The sequence below is a fragment of the Corvus moneduloides genome, chromosome 11 (genome assembly GCF_009650955.1).
Source record: "Corvus moneduloides isolate bCorMon1 chromosome 11, bCorMon1.pri, whole genome shotgun sequence".
NCBI lineage: Eukaryota > Metazoa > Chordata > Aves > Passeriformes > Corvidae > Corvus > Corvus moneduloides.
The window spans coordinates 8806667-8832746 of NC_045486.1; the positions used below are offsets into that span (position 1 = coordinate 8806667).

A 26080-nucleotide genomic window follows, 5' to 3' on the forward strand; every position below is an offset into this window, starting at 1 on the left:
AGGCACAATTGAGGCGCTGGACTGCATCAGGCTCCAGGGAGATGTTCTTGTGGCCTTTCACTACTTAAAAGGGGCTTATAAGAGAGAACAGGGATGAGCTATTTCAAAGGGCCTGTTGTGATAGGATAAGGGGTAATGGTTTTAGACTAAAGTTCAGTAGGTTCCAGACTGGATTTAAGGAAGAAATTTTTATGATTAGGGTGGTGGAATACTGGCAAAGATTTCCCAGAGGCGTAGATGTTCCATCCTGGAAACATTCCAGGTCAGGTTGGATGGGGCTCTGAGCAACCTGATTTAGTTGAGGATATTTCTACTCTCTGCAGGCCAGTTAGAGTAGATGACTTTTAAAGCCCTTCCTGCTAAAACTCTGCTTCTATGATTTTCAAATAGAAATTTTTTAATATGTGACACTGAAAGTAGACATTTATATGAAAGAAGAAATCACACAAGAGTTTGTGATCGTTCATACGGATGATGTTTGACATTGATAAATACTGCCTTAACAGTTATGCTTGAAAACAGTCAGTGAAGCCAAATCTCTGCTTCAAAATGCTGCCTCTTGCATTTGTTGGTTTCGTCAGTTGAATCATTTAATAAGTTCTTTTCTACAGATGATATTATACAAGTAGTCAATGGTCAATTACCATAAATCAATAGTTTGTCTGGTTCTTCAAATATCTACCATAAAACAGCATTAGTCTTGAATCTGTGAACAAGGGGATAAATTTGATTTAGGAATTTGCACAGAGGCATCATAAAGTACAAGTTATGTATTGAGGAGGGAAGGATGCTCCTAACTTAAAGCTGAGGTGTCTGTCTCCTTTTGACAGAAGTAGTGCAACACTATCATGCTGTGTTTTGAGGCTGAATGCTGAAAATGACAGCAGGTACAATTTACATTGCTACAAGATTTCATTGGACTTTTTATAAGGAAAGTGCTGATGTTAATTAATTACTAATCTGAGGAAAGTGTTTGAACAATAGTGTTTGGTGTGTAATTTGTGGAAAAGACATTCTCTTAAGGTCTTTATTAAGCTTACTGCTGTGACAGTTGAGGATTTTCCAAGGTTGAGAAAAACTCAAGTAATTTAGGTCCATCTAAGATGAAGTGGCAAGAAAAGAAATAATTGTGTTCTAGTTTTAATGTATTAGAAGCAAAAACTCTAGTTACGTTCTTTTATGTGATGTTTTGTATGCAAAATTTAAATATTGTGTCAGGAATAAAACATGGTCATTTCAGTTTAGTGTCTTTACTGCTAAGATGATTTTTAATTAGAATAAAAAATTTAAAAAGGAAAAAAGGAAAACTGGTTTGAGGAAGGATTGAAAAGTTGCATTATCAAAACTAAAAGTTACATTTTGATCTTAATTTTTAGAATAATTAATTACCACTTTCAGGATAGGCTTATTAGGTAGACAAAATTATTTTATATTCTTTATATTTTAACTGATTTTGAAGAATATGTTGAAACTGTCTCCTTGGCTATAGTATGTGGGGTTTTCTTTTTGTTTTGTAGAGTTAACGGTACTATATTACAGAAGCTTTATTTTAACTTTAGAAGGTTTTTGCTTTATTGAAGTAGAAGAGTAAACATCAGTCCCTAACATCAAATGTCTTGTGAAATCTTTAATCCTAGGTGGAAAGTATGGCAGTATCCTACAACCGTTATCTTCAAATTTTCATAGTAAAGGTAGTAAAGTTAAGAAGGTTCATTTGCTCAGTGAAATGGTGTCAGGATTTGCAGGGGGGCAACCCAGTCAGCTTCTCTTCCTCCTATCCATTTCCTTCCCCTTTTCTAAATTCCCTCTTTCTCCTCCCTAAAGTTTCAGAAAATCTGAACAATTCTGGTACAATTATTCGGTCCTTGTGTTTACGTGTTGCATTGTAGAGCAGGGTCACATTAGCTCATGTTCTGTATTTCCAAATGAATGCTTTTGGAGCTTGAATACTTTAGTAAGGTAGAATTTCATTGATCTGAAAACAAGTCTGTGGAAACATGGCAAAAAGCAAGTGTGAGAGCTGAAGCTTTTTCAAAAGAGTTTACTCTTCCTATCCATTTTGAAAAGAAGCATGTTGGACAAACTTGTATCCCTGTCTTACTATTCCCTTAAATCTGAAGTTCTTGTAGACTCCCTGCAGGGTTCCTTTTTCCGGATTTGATTAGTAATGCTCACCACAGATACTTGTCTTTTGGTAGAAACTAATTATTGGGCTGTTAGAGCAACAAGAACCAGAATAAGAGAAATATCAGACTTTTTCTCTCAGGAACACTTATGTTTTGCTTTCAGAACATTTCCTGAGCTCAATCAGGAGTTGGGGTGCTCTGAGCTGGCACCTTGTCCCCTGGCTCAGGGGTTGGCCATGGGCTACCGGGTATGTTCTGACAGGAAATCCAAGGCATGGGTTCCATGGTTCCAGGAAAATACTCCTGCTTCCTTCTCCAGCTTTGAGTGTAAATAGCTTTGGTAAGGAAACCTTGCTCACTCCTTCCAGCCCTGGCTCCCGAGGTCACACTCCTGTTTTCTGCTTTCTCAGGATTAAACTCATAATTGCTTCTTGGCCTTTTAAATTTTTTTCCTTCTGGCACCTCCACCAAGCTGGGCTGAGGTGATGGGGGTGGGGGGTTAAATCAGTGGAATGCCCCAGGCTTTGCAAAAACATTTTTACCACTTCAAGCTTGATTATTTCCCAAAAGCAGCTTCTAACAGGCCTTTAGGAGAGATCCAGTGACTTGGTAAACAGCTTCTGCTGTTTCAGCTCCATGAATGTTTTAAAAAAGTTTAAGTGCTTATATCATTTAGCCAAAGAAAGGTGATTTAGGACATTAAAATAAAAATAATCACTCCAAATTTCACAAGCTACTTTCAGAGTTCAGTTAGTAACTTTGTGTGCTAAATTTCTGCACAATTAAAACAAAGCAGCTGCTGTCTGCAGAGAAGTGAATGTGCTCAGGACCGTGTGTTCGGGCAATTGGTCTACTTTTGGAAAAAACATCAGTACCTTTTATAAAGATATATGGAAAAGTAGAGGAAAATGGTAATTTTCAGAAGAAAATCCAAATGGTAATTTTCAATACTTATATATTTTAAAATTTATAATAAGAAGATATTCCATAGTACTCCCTTCTTTGCAGAGAGGAAGATCTAAAATTTTATTACAGATACAGCTTATGCTAAAAGCATTTCATTCAAGGAGGTCTTCATGGTTTTTATTGAGCACTTAGACTAACAATCCTTACCTATTGTTAGTGCTAAATTACATTTCATTTTGACAGTTGACCACCTTGTCACTTTTCCAGAGACTATTTTCTTCTTAGAGTGAATGTGACATAAGGAGAGTGGTTTATCTGTGAATACTGTTCTTTGTAGAATTTTTGTTCTTGCAAAGATGCTTTAACAGGCTTCAGGATTCCTGGGAAGAGTGGTTTTTTTCATTCTCTTGAATTTTTTTCAGTGTGAAAGTTGTGAAGTGTTGAAAGCATAGATTTTCCTTGATTAATGTGGCCTTTGAGATTTGTAGCTTCTTGGCAGCGTGTCCCTGAAGATTTTTTTTTTTCTTTTCTGATCTTTTCTTCCCCTTACCTTCCTCCTCTTCCCTCCAAGATACAGAGGAGTAAACAGGTCAGGCAGAAAGATGCTTGAGCATAGCAAAGGGAATTAGCCTTACTCCTAGCTTTAAAACTGAAGTTGTTCCTGAGATATTTTACAGACATAAGGCATACTGGATCTGTGAAGACAATCTGACATAACAGAAACTTGATTTAAGGTAGCAAGAGTTGAACCTCTGTTTATGCACTCCCGATTCCAAATTGTTGTCCGTAGATCTTTGCATTTAGAATGCTGTTAAAAGAACCAGACTCCACTGATTCAAAACCATGCTGGTTTGCTTTAAATTAGGAAGCAAACCTGCTCTCTTTGCATTCAGAATAACATGAATAACATGAAGTAAAATAATGAAGACAGTGTGCTTAATCTTTTCTAACTGTCTGGAGTTTCTAAAAGATGCTTCAAGTTGTAGTTTCCCTTTTCTGTGCTTGACTCTAGGAATGTCTGGTGTTAAGTGAAGGTGGATATGTGAAAATACTTGCAAGAAAAATGTGTTATGTTTGATCTATTTGTTTAAAAAGATGCAATAGTATTTATTCTGTGAGCTGTAGCTACGAACACTTCCATGTCAGGTGATTTGTGTGTAATGTTGATGAGGAAACGTGAGCACTTGGAAAAGTATTTCTTAAGCCCCTCTAGGGAACTGCTAAGAAAAATAATTCTTAGCTATTGTTGCAGGACTAATTCAGTTTGTTAGACACCACATATACTGCTATGCTGAAAAAAGCAGGGGTGTTTTCAGTTGCTCTGATAGCAGTAGGCTTAGTAAACATGACTGTTGCAGTGGTTGAGTCCACCACGGGATTAGCCAGGGAGCCTCTGGATGCCAAAACAGTGGAGATCTGCTGGTGGGCAGGCTCAGAGGTCTAAGACTACCCCTTTTTACCCTTTTAAAGTCCATGTTCTAGATAGTTCTCCTTTCCTTGATACCCCACTGTCTCCTGGTTCCCTTGTTCCACCCCTCGCCTTCCCCACTGGTCACTGCCCTGTTACCCCACGTCCTCTCCACCCCCTGGCCCCCAAATGATAGGTTCCTGATGTTCTGCCCATCCCTGGTGCTGATCCGGATAAAACCCCGGACCCCTCAGTGTTCTGTGTTCTTTGTCCCTCGATCCCTTCGAGCAGGGAGTCCAATAAACCCCTCAGAACTCCATAAAAAGAACCCCTCCCGCCTCTTTGTCCCCGGTGATGCTGCAGGAGCTGTCCAGCTCTGTGTGTGTGTGGGTGGCTGCGAGTATCCACCAACTCCGGTGTGTCAGAGTGTGTCCGAATGTGTCCCCCGGAGCTGCTCCGACAGGGACACGATCGGGACGGATGCTATGCTCTTTCCACCCCTCCACTCGCGCATCGCGGCACATGACTAAGAATTACGACTAATGAATTCGTCCTGAGAGTGTCTTGCTTCATAAGTTTAAAGATGTTGTTTATATATCTGATCAATGTCCTGATTTTCCTTCTGAACTCCTTATCCCTGAAAGAAAAATTGTTTTACCAGCAATTGTAAACAGAACTAATTTTTTGTGAAGATTTCTTTGATAGAAGGTCAGCAACAGAGTTTGAGCCTAGGCCTGAATTTAGACCTTCCTTGTGGGGACTGTTGCTGTGTAACAGACCTGCAGGGAGCATCAGATACCATGTGTACCAAAGCAGATAAAACATCTATTTTCTTGAGTCTGCTTTCAAAACAAGTCTCATCTTTATATAAAGAGAAAGTTTCAGATTAAACACTTTGAATAAGCTTCCCATCTTTTGATTAGGATCTCAGTTCCAGAGAACCTGAGCTAATTGCCAGGGGTGTCTGCTTTTCTTCTTTGCATTGATCTGAAGTGGATTTGCGTTAAGATCTCATTCCTGTTCAGTGCTGCCCGGTTCCAACATGGACAGCTGACCTGAGAATGAGAGGCAGATTGTGCCTTACAGATACATTTCTTTGAGGATACTTTTCTGGCATTTCCCTGCTTCTTGGGTAAGAGAGCCAGAGCTCTGGAGCAGGGTGGGTTTCTGGTGACTGGCTGATGAGAGCAAGGCTCAGCTCTCATACAGGGAGAGTAGTAACAGTGGCAGGACTTTAAGCTGATTGTGCCCTTCCTTCTCACAGATTGCTGTGCTCTGCTGCTGAGTAGGCAGTGAGCAGGTCAGGGAGAGACCTGTGCTGCAATCCCAGCAGGAGTTCTGTGGGAATAAACGTGATCCTGCAGATCCCAGCAGCAGTGTGGGGTGCAGTTGGACTGGAGGGCTGAACTAAAAGATATAGTTTAGAAAAGGAAGCTGTCTCTTCTCATGATCCTATTCAGTCTACGTGTAGAATGCAATTAGTACTGTTTTGATCTTTCACGTGATTTAGGCTTTTAAAACCTTGTGTCAGGTATTCATGGTTGGGTTTGATTTGCCTTGTAAGTGTCTGTGTAGGCTTAACCAATAACCATTACTTTTACTATTAGAATGAGCAGTGCAACTGCAGAGGAAAAAGCCGCAGCTCTTGGGTTTTTGATGTTCAATTTCTCATGCCTTTTTTTTCTCATCGTGTCAAAATCTTCCTTTATTGTTCTGAACATTTTAGGAATTGGGCTACATAGCAATGACTCTTGATAGTGAACATGGGGATTCCTAACTGCAGCTGTCCCTGGACTACAACTTACTGATGACATGAATAAATGACGATACTTCTCTTGTCTGTGAGAAGCTTACAAAGCTGCTTGCACTCTCTGTCAATTAATGCTTAATTGGTTGAGACTTAAAGAACCTTAAGACAGCGTTTATTCATAACATTTTCCCGCAGTTTTTCATATTTCTTATCTGAGAGCTTCCTTGCATTAATACATGGATTTTGAAATATAAAAAGCTCTACTTAATGAAGAGCATTACACATATATATTCTCTATATGTAAGTGTGTATGAGAGAACTACAGTTTGGGGCTTGAGTATAACTAACTTTAAAATTCAAGGGCTATTGTTTATCGTAGTCAAGACTGCCAGTCTTTTAAAGTATATATTTTTTTTCTCTTTATTAGCTAGGGTGATGTCCTTGTGCTAAAATGTCTTTTTTTCTAGCTGTGCTGGAGGCAGATTTGTTTTGTTCATGTATCCTCAGGTGATTCCATTCCTGGTATTTGCCTTATGAGGCAAAGACCCTCATTGGGGACAGGACATTTTGTGTGTTTTGTGTGCACAAGTGTGTGTTTAATTCACCTTAAGGTGTACGATAAAAATTCCACAACACTTTCCTGTGTTTATAAGGTTCCAGTATAGACAACTACTTCTACGAGAACATAAAAGGGTGTCAAAAATTGTATTTGGAACTTCTGGAAACTAGTAGATGAATATGAAAAGTAGTAGGCTTTAGAGCAGGTGAATATGTCTTCTACTTGTATCTCAAGTTATTGCAGCTGTTGACAATCAAATAAGCTTCTTACCAAACAGTTCGAAGAAATCAAAAGGTATTATAAGATCTGGTATGTAATATACCAGCTCTGAAACAATGATCTGAGTAACCCTGCCTTTCCCAAGCTGCATTTATCAAGCTTTGTAGGTAGATGATTGTTGTGGCTGATCAATAGGTTTTCTCTTAGCAGAGAATGTGGTGAACCCTCCTCTCTTGGTCCTGTTCCAGCGTTGGATAACGAGAACATAACTAATTCATCATCCCTCTAGAGTTTTCCAGTAATCTGTTATTAATGCTTGTATTCAAGTAGATAAAACTAAACCTGACAGAAGTAAAAACTGTTGCATTCACATCCCAATGATGCAGTGAGGTGTAAAAAACTGGCTAGGAACTGAAAAGTATAGCTTTTCATGAAACCTAATGACAGTGTCTAACTTCCTGATGAAAACACATTATTGTGAATGTCAGTGCACAGAGAATTATTTAGACAGGCTGCAATGATGGTTGCTAAAGAAATATTGAAAGCAATAAAATATAAAACAAGAGTCTTCTATTGGTTTTGTTATAATTCAAATATGTTAACACTTGCATAGTATCATTTCATACAAAGAACCACACAGAGTATGATAGGCGATCCTTGAAAAGGAAGTCATGGGGAAAAAGGTTTTCTTTTAGTATCTTAAAGACTTCATATGGATGCCGTCATGTGTTTTGTTTCTAAAACCCAAAATTATGGCAATTTGAAATGGAAGAAACTTTGAATTAAACTTTTTTGTGGGTGGTGTTTTGTGGGTGTCCAATTAACTTTCATTAGTAATTAAAAGATCTACTTCTGAAGAGAATTGATTTGGAGAGTAATCATACTCAGTGGAAACAGTTCGTTGAAGGGAGTGTCTGGTTGCATCCTTTTTGCTTCTGCAAATCAAGAAAACCAAAGGAGGCTGCTCTCCGATGGTATCCAATAAAAAAGGTTACACTTATGAACGGTGATTGTTTCTTCAGGATTGTTTCCGTATTGCATTTATGCTGAAGTACTGCTTATCTAATAATTGCAATACTTAGTGGTATACTTACATTTTTAGAAAGGAAAAGTTTTTATCCTTTTAAAATAATAGGTCACTATGTACATAAGTTAGTAAAACCCTTTGAGTTCCCTTGACATTGAAAATAAATTGCGAATCTTTGATCTCGTTCATCTAAATTATACCTCTGCTAGGAAGTCTCAATTAGAGGTTTGCAGGGTGCAGGCAGACAAGCTAAACTGCTTTAGGTTCTTACAACAGAAGGAAATCTTGAGGCGGGTTGTCTGTGCGTGGGCTCTGCCTAATCCGTGGCTCTCCTGAAGGCTGGAATCCAGGGCTGTTCAGAACCATCTGCTACATTGAGCATTTGGAGACAAGGCCACAGGCCACATCCTCTGGATGAGCTCAGTAATTTGGCTGTTTTGGGGTAACTCTTAGTCCCCTACTGTCTGCTGCTTTGACAAGAGGTCCTTGTCCTGTTATTGGTGCCAGGAATTCCTTGGGGAGTCAGGGGCATTCTCACTCAAAAACAGAAAGTAGAACTCTAGGTTCAAATGATTGCTCAGAATAGAAAAGATTTGCCTTGAATTTACAATGTTTATAATGTTTACTAGCTGTTTGTAAAATCTTCACAAATCCCAAGTCTTTCCTGCCTTAGCTCCACACCCCTGTCCTTTCTGAATGAGTTAGGTTGTCTTTAAAGGAAATGAAAATATTGCATTCTTAATTTGTCTGTTCTGCTATAGAAAATGAAATATTTAAGTGATAAGCGAAAAGTACTTTAGGATACAAACTTTTACACTATTTTTCTTTTTTATTTTAAAAAAGTTGCTTTTAAAACTTTCATTCAGTGTTGGTTTACAGTGTCATAGGAGGGAAACAAAAATGAATTTTGAAATAATTGAATTTTGTTTTCTTTTAAGAGGTTAAAATAATGTACCTGTGGATCGTTTTGTTGTAATAGTATTTATCAGAGTAAAGTCGATTTAAGCTTTTGCTCTGTTGCATCTGTGGAGAGACAGATGGCTGAAAAGAATATAAAGAATGTAGTAATTTATCAGATCTTTTTGTTTTCAGTGAAAGTGTTCATTGCGTCCCTTGGCTGCCTGAACATAGATACAGAAAACAGGGAGAGATAGTGCAAGAAAAAGAATTTGTATATGAGATGTCACCCAGTGAAATACAGAAAAACTCCCCATCTTCCCCACTCCTTTAAAACCAAATTAGTGAAAGCTAAATGACAACAAAATCGTAAAAATTCATATCTTAACTGAGTTTTTACATTGGTCATGTTGTGTTCTCTTGGGCAAACTGGGCTGACTTTTTTTCAGTGTTAAACTTTTATAAGTGATCATGCACAGTACTTTGTTCTGTCACTTCGAATTTCTGTTTGTATCTCCAGTTCAGTGAGCCTTTTCCAGTGTTACCAAACATGACTCAGTACTGGGAAATACTATCAGAATATTAAATTTGAGGTGCTTTGTTTCATTTTCAAGTTCATTTATTGATAGGACACATCCCTCTAATACGCATAGTTAGTGAAACACCTTAAGCCCAGTCCATCTGAATGCTGCTGGCTATCAGCTGGTAGCAGAGGGTTCATCATAAATACCAAGCCCTTTTTTTGCTCTGTTATTTAAAAAAAAAACATTTCTCTCTCTCGTATGTTATATTTATATTGAAAGAAACCCCAACAAACCAACAACCACAACAAACTGTCCCCTGGTGATAAGGTCAGAAGTGATTGCTATCACACAAAGGAGGAGCTTGAATACTGCTGCAGGGAGACACAAAAAGAGCTCACTTAATGAATGGACAGATTATGCCTCTAAAGAGGCAGTCAAAGAGACTTGCTGAGGCTTTAGGATCTAAGAAAAGGTGACATCGTGGAAGAGTAGACAGCCAGGTGATGAGAAGCTGTAGAAAATAAAAGGGGGATACCTGGCCACAAGAGATGTTAAAGAATGTGGAGGAAGTTCTAGACTAAAGGGATGTAGTGGAAGCTACAGAAGAAATGCATTTGATATAGGAGATATGGTAAAATATGGAGTGCAGGGATGATGAGATACTATTTCTAATAAGCAGCTTTCACGTACATTCATCACTGCATTTCAAGCATTGAAAAATCAGAACTTTATTTAAGGAAAAAAGTGTTCAGAAGTAGCCTTTTATATAGTTAATAGCCTGTCTGGTCAGTGAGCTGCCAAATATATGCTGAGCTTAGTATTCCCACTGTGATTTCCTTTTCCTTAATGGAAAGAGCAGGAATGGCTCCCATTAAGACTATTTGTCATCTTTTAAAGGATGTATTGGATTTTTAATTTTTTTCATTCTAAAAACATGGCCTTTGGCATTCACAACATGCATTTTTCATAAATGCAGTTCCTTGGCGGAGTGAACTGTTCAGATTTTTGTAAGAAGTAGGATTTCATTAGGTAAAAAACTTGAAGTAGTTGAATGCAGGGTACTACAGACTTTTCATAATGCAAAAAAAAGTATTTCCTAGACAAAAATATCATCAGATTTTTTTTTAAGTTTTAACAAAAACATTTTGGAAGCTTAAATTATATTTGATCTGTTAACATTATTTTGTGCTTTCTTCTAAATTCCTGCTTAAATTATGATTAGAGTGTTAGTTCAAAGATACAATTCCTAATGAAGCCTACTCACGTAATAGATGGGAGGCTGAAATGCAGCTCCTTGGCTCTGATTCAGCCAAACAGACCTTGTTTGCTTTTAAACTACGGTAGCTTGTGTTTGTACAAACTATTCCACATATATAGGTACTTACAGACTAATTATAAATATCTTATTTATAGTTTCTGGAAAATGATTAAACTAATATATGATATTAATATATCATATAGTAACTTAATATATGATATATAAGATAATTAGAGAGATAATTAGAGAGATAATTCCAGGGGAATTCCTGTGCTTTGTTCTGTAATAATATCCAGGCAGTAGCAACTCCTGTTGTGTCTGTTATTCACTGTTACTGCCAGATTAAGGTTTGGGTGTGTACAACCTCAAATCAAGGGTTGTGTATTTGTCATGCTTAAGAATCTGTGGGTTTGGGGGTCTGCAAGAAAATTCTATCTTTAAAGTGAGCATCAGTGAAATAAGCTTCCCCATGAAATGTTAGATACCTGTCATTGTAAACATGAGATGTTCATGTGGAAAATAATGTTTTATATTTTTGGAGTAAGGTAGGAAGGGCAGTGGTAAATGGGGAGTTCCTTACTGGGTGTTGTATTTGTTGAGGTTTTTATTCTTCTCTGGGATCATGGGTGAGGGAAGCTGGAGATATCCACTGGGATATTTTAGGGAGTTTAATTTTAATTAAAAATGGATATGCTTCTTACTTGATTCAGTGTGGGTTTTTGAGTCCTGTTACATAGCCTACAAGAGATATTAAACATTACCTTACAAATAATAGTTCTGTAGTCTAGGGGGAGACTTCTGTCTTTGAGAATATGGCTGCATAAAATAGGGAACTAGGAACTCTTTTGGGATGGACGTCCAGTAGGGCAGAGAACATTGGTTTTGTCTTCAGGATTAATTAAAAAAAAAAAATCAGTGTTCTGTGCATGTGTTTAGACAGGTGAGAAGAATCAAACACTTCATATGTTAACTGGGATGATGCAAAGAGTTTGTATTTGATACCCCTGAGAATTACGGAAGTGAAGGCACAGTGAGATCAAAGGAAAGAAATTGTAAAACAGTAAAAAAATGTGTGACAGAAACTAGTTGATGACACCAGTTGAGGATGGGGAAAAGGAAATACAAAGCAAGTGATCAATGTTGACCTGTAAGCCCCTGGCTGAAGTTTGTGCTTGTTTGTTGCCTTAAGTTTTAGGGATCTTACTGTCTTTTTATTCTATTTTTCCTTTGATTTGTTAAAGCAGTGCTGTAGTTTCCATGGACTTGTACCAAAGGAAACTGTCTTCCTGGGGATAGCATCACTTTAATTGAATCTGGAACTTCTGTTAAAAGGTGGAATTTTGGGAAGTGTAGGGTGTGATCAGTATTGCATTGTTTCAGAATTTATTTGGTTTTACACTCAGTTAAAAGGATTTAATTTGAAGTGTAAATCTGCTTAAAAGATGGACTTGTTGGAGTTTGCAGTGGAGATGAGATATATAGTTTTCTAAAGAAAGCTTTCATTTCTTTGAAAGCTTTGTAGGAACAAGGGCTTTGGTTTTTTTTCCAATTACTAAAATCATTGCAGCTTTATGGAAAACAAACCCAAAATCTGCTGCTGTATTTTCATTACTTTTAAAGATCCTTCTTTTGCTATGCAGAAATTGTTTCCTCAACTTGAGACACCTTGAGAAACAATCTGAAGTATTGGCAGTCACTGTGTAAGGACTCAGGTTGTTAGTGTTGGCATTGTTCCTTTTGTCTTTTGAATACACAAGGTTTGTGAAGCAAAACCTGCCTTACCTTTGCTAGCTTGGAATAGTGTGGGACTTCCTCAGGGTGAGACTTCCTCAGGGGAGGACTGTGCAGGAACTGGCAGGGCTGCTAAAGCTGGATGAGTGCAGTGACCAAATTTCCCAGGAAGAGAACAGAAATGTGTCTGAAGCTATGAAGGTGTGCTGGAGAACAGCAGCAAGAGACCATGACTTGTTGCCTGGAGGCAATTAATGTTTCTGGTTCTAGCCCTGCTGTGCCAATCTCTATGTAATGATTCATAACTGCTTAAGAGGAAAAAATGGGAGGCAAACTGGGATGGAGTTTGTGCAGCAGAGTGCTGTTTTATAAGGAGCCATGCTGTTTTCCAAATACATGTTTCTGTGGCATATATTGCAATAAAATGTAAAATATTCTCAGCTGAAAACTAATGTAATTTCAATTATGTTTGTAATTTCAAGTATATCTCTAATGCATTTGTTAATCAATTTTTCTAATATAGTATTCTATGTTTTCGTCTGGACAGGTGATAAAAGGTGAGAAGAAAATAATCCCCAAATTTTGGGAAATAAATTTTGCTGTAATAAAGCAAAAATATAATGAAGAATTGTGGATATATTGGTGTTTTGTAAAAAGTTTTCCCTCTCAGTTGTTGTCTGCAGTTTGCACTTGTAACCAAAATACTCTAGCACTTGATGTTCATAGTAATTGCTCATTCATCTTTATTAAGTTATATCTAGAAATTTTATAGCTCCAAATGTGGAAACCCACCAAGAATTCCAGAGAAAAAACCCGAAGCTATTTAATTTACTTTTCAAGTTCTGCTTCTCCTTTGAAATCGTGATGTTCCATGGAAGTTTACTTTGAATAGGTTACATTTACATACAGTGGTACATAGGTGAGATTTCACTGAAATGTCATGGTTTCCTAATCTTGGGGAGAACGGTTGGAGAGGGAGCTGGGAGGAAGAGTTTTCAACCCTTTCAGAACCTTTCAACTTAGAAACTGTTTTGTTTGAATTGGCTTAAAGCAGGTAAGCATGATTGTAGCAGTTGTTCTGGAATTTTAGAGATATTAGAATTTTTGCAGAGGTCTTTCTTTTTTTGTACTAAGGTCCCATTGGGATTATAAACACTAATATAGACAGCTCAATGTTTAAGAGTTTTTAGAGGAAGAAAATGGTTTGAATGGCTTTGGCCTGGATGGTGCTCATGAACTTAATGTTCTTTAGCTGTCACTATTCATTTTAGCTTTTGATTACTTTGCATATTGTCATCGCCACAAGTTACAGCATAATAATTTAACATCATCTGCAAGAGTACATTCAAAGGGGGGTTGATTTAGGCTTATTTTATAATGTGGGAAGTTGGTTGCAAGTAAAATACAAAATAAAAAACCAGTCTTAAGTTTCCATAACACTCTGGTAATTTACTAAAGGTAAAATGAATTAGAGTAAAACCACAATTCTCTTTCTTTTTCTTTTTCCCTTTCCCTCAAAAAAACCCCAAACCCAAACAGCCAGCCTCAAACTTCACCTGTCCTGTTGCTTTAAGGTATTAATTATATATAAACCTTTGGTGTTAGAATATGAAGTGTTAGATTTCAGTTTAACAGAAAATAGTGCTGATCACCTCTCCTGTTGCCCTTGGTACAATTCTTACCATTTTGGTGTGAAAGGAAGGAATCCGAAGAATGAGAAATAACTGCCAGCAGTATGAAAGAGTATATTTTAAATTACTGTATTAAAGCTGTTTAACTCACTATCTTAGATAGTGATAGATAGCTTAGATATCTTAGATATCAAATAATTGCACAATTTCTGTTACTGTAGTTGCAAAAATGTAAATATTTTTGCCTTCTCAGCAACCTCCAGTGCCTTCTAAAAATCACATTTGCAAAGTTTTTTAAATGTCATTCTTAAATCTCCAACTGTTATTGACAGCAGTAAGACTTTAGTGGCTATTGATTACTGAAATTGTTGTTGACTTCAGTATTAAATGTTCTGTTTTACAAGGACATTTATGGAATAAAGAGAATACTCTGCCTCCTTCTTTCACCATAATTAATAATTCTGTCATGTGCCTTCTCTGTGCCTCTTCAGTAACCATGACTCACCTTAATACCAGTGTTTGACATTAGAAGCCTCTCCAGAGAGGAAGAAAATCATTCAGAAATGAGCTGTATAAAGGTTATTAAACCAACACTTAAGATTCTAGTCCTGCACATTTTCCTTTACCCCTAATTAAATGCCAAGAACAGCAATGTAGAATTTTCAGTATATGCATATGCTGAATGTATCTTTATCAGAGGAAAAGTACCTACAGGGAACTGAAAGTTTACTCCCAGTAGTCATGTATATTGCTTATATATTTGGAATGCTGTTTTTTTCAAAAATGGGGAAGAAATCGTGGGGGTTGAGTGTCTTAAAATTAAACACTGACGTCCATATATAATGGGATTCTTTTCTTACCCCTTATGGTATGGGTCAGGTTTTTAGCTGAAGTTGTTTTATTGACTGCAATGTTACTGTTTCTATAAGCAAAGGCAAATTGTATGAGGAAGTTTGAAACATTGGGTCTATGCTGTGTAAATGCATCCCTGCTTACAAACTTCTTATTTCTCACCTCTCAGAAAGCTCCAGGTCTAACCTGAATATCAATATCCACGATATGTGGAACAGTGTATTAATTTTCTAAATAACTTTGAATTTTAGGCAAAAAACCACTTACCTTCAGTTTTTCTGTTTCTAAAGCTTCTAAAACCCATGTAGACTGGGAAAAAGTTAATTTTCAATTACCAGAGTGTACCATGCTTAGTTACATTCCCTTTACAGGTAGCAGACACTGGCAGCTGCAAAGCAGTGATAATTTGCAGAGAGGCCATTCCAACTTGCACTGCATGACCTTGGTGAGGTCGGGCCCTTTCAATTAGCGGGATGAGGGTGTGAAATCCCCTGCTATTATGTTCTTATTGCCAAGTTCTACTGCTGATTTACAGAATATTGCATAGGTTGGCCATTAAAGTCTAATTCCTTCAATAAAAATTTAACACAAACTTCCTTTCCTAATTTATAAAACTATCTGGGTCTCTTTCTAACCAATTTTCTCAACCTTGTGCATGTCAAATTAATGCTTTGAGAATATAAAAGGTCTCTAGATCTTTATTCTTTTGTGTTGGCTTTTTCAGTGAAATTTGCCTAATACTTTATGAAATTATTTTGCTCTCATGATTGGTAAACAGATAATTCAGGTTAGCTGAGTAAAAGTGCTATTTTTGATATTTAGTGCCTACTGAAAAAAAATTCAAAGAATTGTAGTGGTTATAAAAGCTTTAGAATCCCCAACCTGATCAGCAGGCGGCTGCTGCTGTTGCTAATAATAATAATAATAAATAATAATAATATGTCACCACAAAGGCAAGTTTTAGCCAAAATGAGAATTTCCTAAATTGACAGAACTTTTAATAGAGTCTTTTCAAGAAACGGAAAAGGCAGTGCTAGAAAAAAAGAAGTTGCAGATTATGAAAATCTGGAAATTCTATTTTATCCATAAGCATGGTTTATATGAGAGCATTTAGTCATTTAGTTTAATTTATTTCTCAGTTCTTCAAATTCAGATATTTTTTGACAATAACAAATTGGAATACTAAGTCTGAAATCACTGATCTGGTTAGATAAGTCAAAACAAGAGACAGATATTGTGGAATTATACTGCATGTACATGTAAGGCTATTTTTTGTCTTGTTCATGGTTCAGTTTTCAGTTAAATACTTATTAAAAAGTAGTTAAAGTGCACAGAAACAAATATCAGGGGTCACGTCTTTAAGGGTTGTTTTCCCACTTTAACATCTATAAATACAAATTTTGTTTTCTTAGCAAAATACACAGGTTTTTTTTATTTTAAAGCTTTCCCTCTCTTCATTTTAATAATACAACCCCATTTGTTTTGGTTTTATAAGCATATTATAGTCCTAATTTGTAAATCACATCATCCTGTTTATTTTGTAACACCTTCCCCAAGTGTAGTTCCGATGTTCTGGCCCTTGTGTCATTATTGATGTTCAGGGAAGTGGGAATGGGGCAGCATTGCTGCTGCTCCTTGGCTCTTAAAGTTCATGTCATCTGCTTAAAAATCAACTTTCATGGTGCACAAGGAATGAGGGCATCTGTCGCAAAACTTTGTAATGTTATTTTTAGATATTCTTCATTTCAATATGTGTTGCTTTTAATATTCTCCTTTTTGGTCAAATGAGGACACAGCTACACTGCAGTGTTATGACTATCGATACCTTAGGAGTGTTTATACTCAATTAAAATATGTAAAATTGAGACATTTTCATTAAAAACTCATTTTATTTAGCTGATGTGAAGTTTGATAAAGGTTTTGAATCTCTGAACTAGCATTCATATTAATGCACCAGCATCTTTGCTGTGTTCCAGATTTCTTTCTGATATTGCCTTCAAAATGAGTGTCGTGTCTCCTTCCTGCTGGATATTTTCTGGTTTGCCAGAAGGTGTTTAATTACAAGCTAAGCCTATGCAAATATTTGATTCAAACTGACAAAGGTTATTCTGATTTTTTGATCTAATCCTTTGTGATGTTTTTACTTATATAGATTGTAATATGCCTATTTTAGTAATTTAAGAACGTTTAGATACTTTCCATTTGTATTTCAGGATCATCTGATAAATTGCTTTGTGTGATGCAGTCTGCATTCCTCACTTTTACTGGTGTGGCTTCTCCCTTGCTCACACACATGTTGTGTGCACATGTTTGTATTTTTATACGTGTGACTATTTGCCTATGTACCTGCCTCTCTCATCTGTCTTGGAAAGTAACTTGGGAATGTGCAGTTATCAATATGTACAAAAAATTTTTTATTAATTCAAGAGTCTTGACTGCAGCTGCTTTATCAGAATCTGTTGATTTGTTGTAAAATGAGAAAGATTTAATTAGGGGAGTTGGAAGGAGTATTACTTGAGAGGAAGAAGCATTCTGGTGCATGATTGATGCTAACACAGGTATTTTCGGTACAACTTTTGACCAAATGATTCCTGCCTTGGCACCTGGAGGATGCATTGTTGTTTGTGTGTTGAGGGGAAGGACTGTAGGGTTATTGTTTATCTGTGGCTGGTCAGGAGATTGCAGCCATTCATTTCCTAATGGTGGTTTTATTACCTGGTTGGTTGTAAGTTTCACTGTTCCTATCTTCTGCCACCCTCTAAGGTGGAAGTGAGGAAAGTTCCCATTAACAGACAGTCAAAGCATAAGTCATGTCATGGCCCACTGGGGTTACCTGGTTCTCAAGCCTCAGTAAGGGCTTTCAGTTCCTCTCTTGATACAGTCTTGATACTTAGTCTGGAATTTAGTTATTTAAGAGTCTGACTTTTATCTTAAATATCTATGAAATGAGATTCGTTGGAAAACATGCACAGCTTGAACTTCAGTCAAAAGCCTGCATTTATGGAACACATTCCCTTTCACGGTCACCCACAGAGCAAACATTTAGAAAAGCTTTGCAGACAATTGATTTGCTTAATCCTTTTTCAAGTTATGTTTTGGATCTCAGTTTTTAAGAACTAATTTTGTAATGCAGTTTTGGCGATAACTGCGTTATTGATACTTGCAGAAATATGTATTCTATTTCTTGTGTTATCCCAGACCTTTTTTGACTGTAGTTAAATTCACTGTATGTTATATCCCTTCCATAGAAAGTCAGGTGCAAGTAGTTCCCATATTTGCTTTTGTCATAGGGATTATGGCATACAGGAGTAAATCAGTTCTACATTTGACCAGTAACTCAGTAACCAGCACTGAATCACTTTCTTAAATAAAATCCTGACCTTTAAAAGGTCTCATCAAATGTGATGTGTTTTGCGCATTGAGTGCATGTCTCCCCTCCAAGTATGGCAGTTGGAATGCCAAACTGATAGATATTCTGGACAAGGTACAGATCATATTGATTTACTTAGTGTACAGTTGCTTTGAGCAGTTTTGCAAAGGAGACTTGTGGTACTAATGAAGGTCTTTTCTCCTGGAACATTTTTACTTCCTTAATCCTTTGTTGTTGTTGGTTTTGTTGGGTTTTGTTGTTGTTTGGGGTTTTTTTTTTGGGGGGGGGGTGGTTTGGTGGTTTTTTTTGGGTTTTTTTTATGGGTTTTTTTGGATGATACTGTTGCACCATCCTACTGCACAATAAACTCTGAATTTTTTATGAAGCTATAGTGTTCCATTAAAACTTTTGTGACTGTTTGCTTAAATCCAGTTTTGATAAAGCAAAAAATTAATTCAGTTTCTAAACCAAGTAAATCTCTACCAACCTGTCTCATTTTATCACTGAGAACTTGTGAGATTTAGTAGTTTCAGGAATCTTCCTCCATTACTGGTACAGATCAGTGGAGCTGAAGCAACTTAATATTTATGTTGGAATGGGGATGAAGGGATAGACTTTCCTATGCTAAGCAACAGGGCTGGCGGCTGCCTATAGAACAATTGATTATAAGGCTTTTTTTTTTGTTGCAGTGCTAATAAAGCACCAGGCTGCACAGGTGTATAGTATGCATGGACACCTCCATTTTACTTGACTTACAGCAGTTCCATAATTTTTAGAAAAGGATCTCTTTAATTTCTTGTAATAAGAACTTTTAGCATTTTCTCTTTCCTTTCTCTGTACCATCTACAAGAAGTCTGTTTCTCTTTTACACATTGGCCTGATTTCTAGGAAGATTTTGTAAATGTTCCTAATCACTAGTTTGCACACAGAAATCAGAATTACTGATTGCTTTGGCCCAATTTATAGTATGTCTCATATAACTGTACTAAGTTTAGGAATTACAATATCATAATATAGTTCTAATAAGAGGATGAACTGCTCTTTTTATTTTTTTTATATTTGTCATTACCACTCAACTCACTCCAAAGTGTCTGTTGGTGTGCTGCCTCGTGAGTGTTTAATGATGACTTTCATTCAGTCTAATCTGTCAGTAGGTCAGAGATGCCTCATATCTTGGATGGAGTTATGAAATATCCTGAGTTTACTACCCTATTAAAATTCATTTTAAATGTCAAAGTTTCTAATTTGAACAAGGAAATTTAATTTAGGAGCATCTTCAAAGTAGCACACAATTTTCTCCTTGAGTATCAAGTGAAGTATCCGATGAAAATAAAAAGAACTTTGCAGCATATAATATTTAATTCTTCCTGTGTTTTAACTTCAGGTACTTTGCAGCAGTGCCTAGAAGAAATAATAATTTTGTGGTCTTTCATGATTTGCTTTTTATGTTAAAAGCAGTTTGGAGAAAAGGCCTGTCTAACCAAAGATACTGATGATTTAAAAAAACACGGCTCAACATTCTCGGCAAAGCCCACTGCAATTTTTTCTTTAGAAAATTCTGTGCTTTGCTGCCCCCTGAATACCTCATTGTTTGCTTTGACCCAGTTTGTTCTCTGTTCTGTTCTGTGATGATAATTTAATTTTTCTCCCTTGCCAAACTGTCTGCACCAGGCCTTGGCCTCTCTGCTGGTTGGGGTGTGTTGGGTCCTCTTCTCACTGCAGTGAGTGTTTCCTAGTCAGGTGGCTGCACCTTCAATGACCTGAATGTTTTACAGCAAGTATTGTGAGTCTAAAATTGTCCAGATGAGCATGAAGATTATCAGGTAATGATCAAAAGAAATGTTTTTCTGAGCCGTTTCAGTGTGGTTCTGTTTCTGAAGCTAAACCCACAGTTGTTCTGTCAGCTGCTCGTAAAACCTGAAGCTTTGATAAAGAGTCACTTTTCTTGTTAATAAAGAAATGTCATTAATGATACCAGATATCAGAGGTACTGGCTTGTTGCTCTCTGATTAATTCCTTGTGTGGAAGTATGAGATTATCAGTGGAGGACAAAAGACATGCTAAATTCGTTTAGTGATAAGGACTTAAGAGTAATCAGGAAGTAGCTTGCTGGTTTGTGAAGCTTAAATGTTAAATTCCCTCACAAAAAAAAAAAAATAGTTGTGGTGTTCATTTCAGTATCACTAGATCACTGTTGAGTTTTGAGGATGGCTCATGTGAAGCTCAGTGAGGCAAATAGCATGTATAATGTATCTCTCAAATTCTCTCAAACAGTCATATATCCTTTGGTATCACACAGTAATTTTAATTTCAAAAGAAAATTATAGCAGCATGGGAGAAAATAACGGTAATTTTTTTTTTTTTTTTATAATTGTAATTAATTTTGTTTGAAACAAACCTCTTAGTGTTTGATACCTCCATCATAGTGGAGTGTAACATTCTCCAGAATCCCCTCATTACTGTAACTTCCTCTCCAGGCTAATTTACACATTTGCATACTCACAGTCTGTACAAAGAGGTATTATTTTCAGAGATGCTGGCCTGCATCTTGAATTGATCATCGCTGTACTTGGGCTGAGTAGCTAACCCTGAAGTCAATAGTCATTTTGAATGTTAGAAGTCGATACTGTATGCCAAAATCCTTATGAAAGTGGCCTTAAATTGCTTATATTAAAAAAAGAGAATGACATTAATGGCAATAAAAACTTAGATTTAATCATCACATTTTCATGATTTGAACTTCAAAGGTTTTGATGATGTCCTTCCTACATTTATTTAGAATGTAAGTCACAGTTATCCAGTCACTTAGATATTAGCCTTCTCAGCTGAATCTGTTCCTCTGAAAAACTTTTCAAAAAATACTTTTTTCTTGTGACCCCACAGAAAAGAGACTCTTGGTTTTGTTCTACAACATGAAGAAGAATGCAACCTATCTTAAATTCACGTATTGATGTAAGAAGAGTTAATATTGGGAAATTGAATTACTTTCATGGCTCTAAATGTAGGTTTGAAGACAGTTAATTTCAGAATGGCATATCTCAGCAGATGTGTGGAATTTAAAATAGATCTCATCTTCACTATGAGCCTTAATATACAATTATATAAAAATTCTAGAAATGTCAAGTAGGGAAAAATTCTTAATGCAAATCAATAACAATTAGGCCATGTTGCCAGATCAGTTGTATTCTGTGGTTTGTAATTTTTCAATGAATAGACAATAATGTTTTACATAAGCATTGTAATTTCTTTTTATATTGATTCATCTTGATAGTTCCTTCCAGTTATTAGCATGACTGTTATTTATTTGACACTACCACCTAGCGAATGTGGCTCTTGTCATAAGCTGCAGTGCAACTTCCTGCTCACACATAAAAGATACCTTGCCAGTAATACCAAAAGCAGGACAAAATATTATCTCCCTTTTACAGATGGTCTAGCTTAACGTGAGTGCTTGCCTTGGCTTCTGGGCAGAATTGTACAATGCATGCTGGAAACTTTGCTGCCACAACCACATTGTCACTGGTTCTTTCAGTGGTAAAATTGAAGCCATTTGGATTCTCTGTGTATGAGCTGCAAAAACAGCTCTTGCTTGGAGCTTTAGGTAGTGTGTACAGTGCACCTCAATGGGGTGGCAGGTTCTGTCATCAGTACTCTGTTATTCAGAGCTAATAATAAAGGAATCTTCCAAGCTGTGTTTATTTCATCCTCCATTCAAAACATCCCAGTTTCTTGGATAGTTAGAGCCTTAGTGGGAGGCTCATGTATTCGGGGTATCTTGTATTAAGGTCCAAGAAAGAGTTGAGTGGAGAAATCAAGTTGCTGCAGAAGCCGGAGTCCCTGCGGTTGGAGCAGCTCATCCTTCCATCTTACGCTTCTCTCTGTTGTTTCTTTGCCACAGGATTTGGGAATCTCATTGCTGCTCTCTTCATTCAGGCCCAGAGGTCCCTCTTCTGCTGCACTTACAAGTTGTTGGTAGTTTCCAGAGTGATGTAGTGATTGGGTTTGAGTGGGTGGGGGGGGTTGAGCTTGGTGGTGTATTTTTCAGTGGCTCTTCACTGCCCTTGTGCATTGCTGGGTTCTTTACTCAAGCGCATTCACACAGATAGAAGACAGACTGCAAAGAATGTTCTGGTCATTCTGACCACTCTTGTGATCCCCTGAATTTTAGTGATGCAAATTATTGTATCTTGATATTGAAGGGCATGTAGCATGTGCTAGCTCAAACAAGAGGTTCATTTGGTTTGCTCAGTTTGTGTATTTTTAATATTGTTTTATACAGGTACTGTTGAGTGAGCACATATACTCTTAGGGGTGACACAAATTAATTCCACTCCCATCATGGAATCTCTCCATGGATTTATCGCAATTTGGTGCAGCTGTGAGTGATTCCATGCTCTCATGAGAAGTATGAGATTAAATTCTATCACTACTGTACTGTTTTTAATTAATTTGACCTCTGAACTAATCATTACCCAGTGTCAATTTCTGTCTCTTTGGTCAGTAGATAAATTAGTTAATGGCAAATTAATTAGTTAATGCAGTTAATGTTTCAAAGCTCCATAAAAGGGATAAGAATGACTTGTGCAGATTCTGTAAATGTTGCAGAAGTAGGGGTTCGTGTCTTTAACAGGAAAAACAGAAGTTTCATTTTTCTATTAGTTGCTTGACTACTACTGTTGAATTGACTATGGAACATACTCAGCTACAAAACAAGAGTGGAAGCTGAAATACTGTAGTGCCAATTGCACTAGATCCTGAATTGATGTTTTTGTAATAACTTGGAGAATAACAAAAGCAAAAGCAGTAACTCTGACAGAGCTGAAAAGAATTGAACTGTGCTGTGTGCTGAGAAACGGGCATTCTTTTTTTTTTTTTTTTTTGGAACAGGAATTAAGGTATCTCAAAAATAAACATAAATTTTTTGAGTTTTTTGAAAGAGCCTGAAGTCCTTAACATTATCTCATTGCTTAGTTTGGCCTGTCCATTCTTACTGAACAGTGTCTTTACGTGGTAAATAACACGGAAACAAATTCAATAAACTGAGGATTGTTGCACTTTTACTGTTCCAATGTAGAATGCTCATGCGTTTGGGTTTCCTGGGAGATAATAAGCCTTACAAGGAGGGTTTAACTAGGCAGCGGAGCAGTGACCCTTGAAAAGCACTGTTACCTCAGTTGGCGATGTCTTTGCCTCATCCTCAAATCCTGGCCCTCAGCTTTGTGAAAGTGAGAAGCTGGAGCTCACTGCAGTGCGTGCCACTGAAAAAGACAGAGGGGAGTGCTGGGGTACAGCCAGTTACCACAGTCCCATTTAGCAGTATCTGTGTTCTGAGGAAAGATATTTGTAACTCAGTACTGGTAGAACACAGGGGTTTAAGACAGAGCTGTGTCTGCCCAGGGGCTTGGGGAAATCACCAAGCACAGGTCAGATGGATGCAAACCCCTCTGGTTTTGGCAAGTTGAGTATACTTGAAACAAATGGCTTCTTGTCTCCTTCCAAGCAGGTGGAACCCTGGTCTCTCACATCAACCGGGTTGTTTCTGCCTTCTGTAGGGGCTGGCACCTAAGGGTTATTACATGGACAAGTTGGATTTCTGGATCTTTCCGAAGAAGCCGAGACTGAGTGTCTCCACTGATAAGAATGACTACTGAATTGGACTTGGGAAGTGTTTGCCTGCAATATTTTCCACTAAATGAATCAGTGTAATAGTTGGAAAAATTGTATGTTGCTATACCAAAATTAATTTTAAATCTCGTTAATTAGTTGAACTAGTCTGACAGTCAGATGTACACCTTGCCCTCTGTGTTTCGTGAATACTGCCAGTTGCCATATTAAGAACTTCGACACTTGAATTTAATTAAAAGTTGTTTTAAATTGGATTTAGTGCCTTTAATATAGATACTGGCTCAATAGGGAGGATGCAATGCATGTTTTGCAAGTTTAATGAACCATTTCAAATGATGCTTTGTTATTAGTTTCAAAAGTGGCATTGTGTTTTGTTATGATTTTTTCTAAATTAAGTGTGAATGGGAAAAACAGTGGAAGCTATCGTGAAGGTGCTCAGATAGGAGACAGCAAAAACTGTTTAAAATATTAATACATAGCAAATGGAATTATTTAGTGAGTGGTTGAATTCTTGCCAGTTAAATGGGTGTCGGAACAGATAATGGTTAACATGATTGGAAAAGAGGTAATTTCTTCAAAATTCAGTGGCTCATATGAAACAATTGCATATACAAAAGTCAGTAGCAGCTTTGGAAAATATCTCTTGTTACACTGCATTTGATTGAACAGGTTTAGTGTTTGTCACTGTTTAGAGATCCAGACTTGAACTAATTCTAATTTTTAGGAAAGACTTTCTAGCTTCAGGAGAGCAGAAGCTGGGGAAAGCCTTCTCTCAATACATTATTTGTGTGAGTGTTTTGAAAGTTCTAGGAGAGTTTAGTGAAGATTTATGCCCTGCTGGGTGTATATGAGGCTAATTCTACTGTAGTTTGTGTTTAATATTTCATGGCATGCTCTTTGTGTCTCAGGTCGGTATGTATAATTCGAAGGCTAATATGCTTGCTTGGTGCTTACAGGAATCTACTCTTTGAAACTTGAATTGGTTTTTTTTGTATTGTTTTGTTTTTTTACTGGCTCCCCCCATGCCCCCCATGTTACCTGCTCTTTAAGAAATACTCCTGTGATGACTCAGGTGTACTTTGAATTTTATTGGTGTTTTTTGTGTTTCATGCTTAATCTTTTCAAACGCAATTATCCATGTGATGTATTACAAGCTTCTGGGGAGAACAGAACATTATAGTTTCTACATGAATAGCTTGTAAGAAAATGACTAAGTGGACCTGTTTATACACCTAATGCACTGGGATTCAACTCTAAAAAGAATATAAGAGCAATGGGCCTGGTTAACATTCTGTGGGAGCCAGCAGCTTTGATGTATGTATTTGTAGATGTCTACAGAATACAGATTATCAGTATTTGAGGTGTGCAAATTAAAGATCTACTTGACCAGTCATAATTACAGCACTGTAAGGGAAGAATGGCATTGAGAAGTAATAAAATGGTGTTTAATCTCTTAGACTGTAAATTATAATCTGTTTTTGGTTAAGAGAAAATGTTTTGGTGGCTCCAGTATCCCATTCATGTGGCTACTGGGGGGGGTTTCTTACCTTACAGATTTTACTTTGAGTCAGTAAGCAGGTATTGCTCAGGAATTTCCTCAAAGAGGAAAAGCCACTAAAAATGTGCTTTATTTCTTGATTAAAGGTTCATCTATTACTGAGGTTTGACTGTTACTCTGACTTCCTTTTTTTAGTATTGAAAGACAGTGGGGGTTTATTTTAGGATGTTTTAGCTGCCTGCATTTTATTGAGATGCTATGACATCTTACATTAAATTTCAAAATGCTAAGTATCTGTCTTTTGGTTTGTGGAAAGTATGTCCATTTGATTGTTGTGTCAGTTTTACCCAATTATTAGTCATGGTTTTTAGGTGCAGTATCTTTACTGCATTTTCTAACACTGCTTTTCTATTTAGTTTTTATGTACCCTCTCTAAATTTTTATTAATTATACTGAATAGAAATACCAGTGTTTCTCGTACTTAGGCTCTGTATTATATCAGCAGAAAGCACAAAACATCAGATTAAATGTTCAGAAGAAAGAACAACAGGCTGAAGTCCTACACTGCACACTGTGCTGGAGAAAATGTACTATGAATGCAGTGTGTGGGAAAGGTCCTGATAAATGCCAAGGAAAAGGCTGGCATTGCTGGGGCTTGTTCCCAGGGACAGGTGCTCTGGCTGTTGGTGCACATACAGA

The 26080-nt window shown here is 37.0% G+C and overlaps 1 protein-coding gene across 7 annotated transcripts in view; it reads left to right on the forward strand.

The window, feature by feature from the left end:
* Positions 1-26080, forward strand: part of FHIT (fragile histidine triad diadenosine triphosphatase) — a 622475-nt gene that overhangs the window by 109230 nt on the left and 487165 nt on the right. The window contains exon 1 of one of the 7 annotated variants that reach the window (XM_032120703.1): positions 19972-20081. The exons of the other annotated variants lie outside the window; for them this stretch is intronic. The gene's annotated coding sequence lies outside the window, so the exon portion shown is untranslated. Of the gene's footprint in view, positions 1-19971; positions 20082-26080 lie in introns of those variants that run through there. 7 annotated transcript variants of the gene reach the window in all.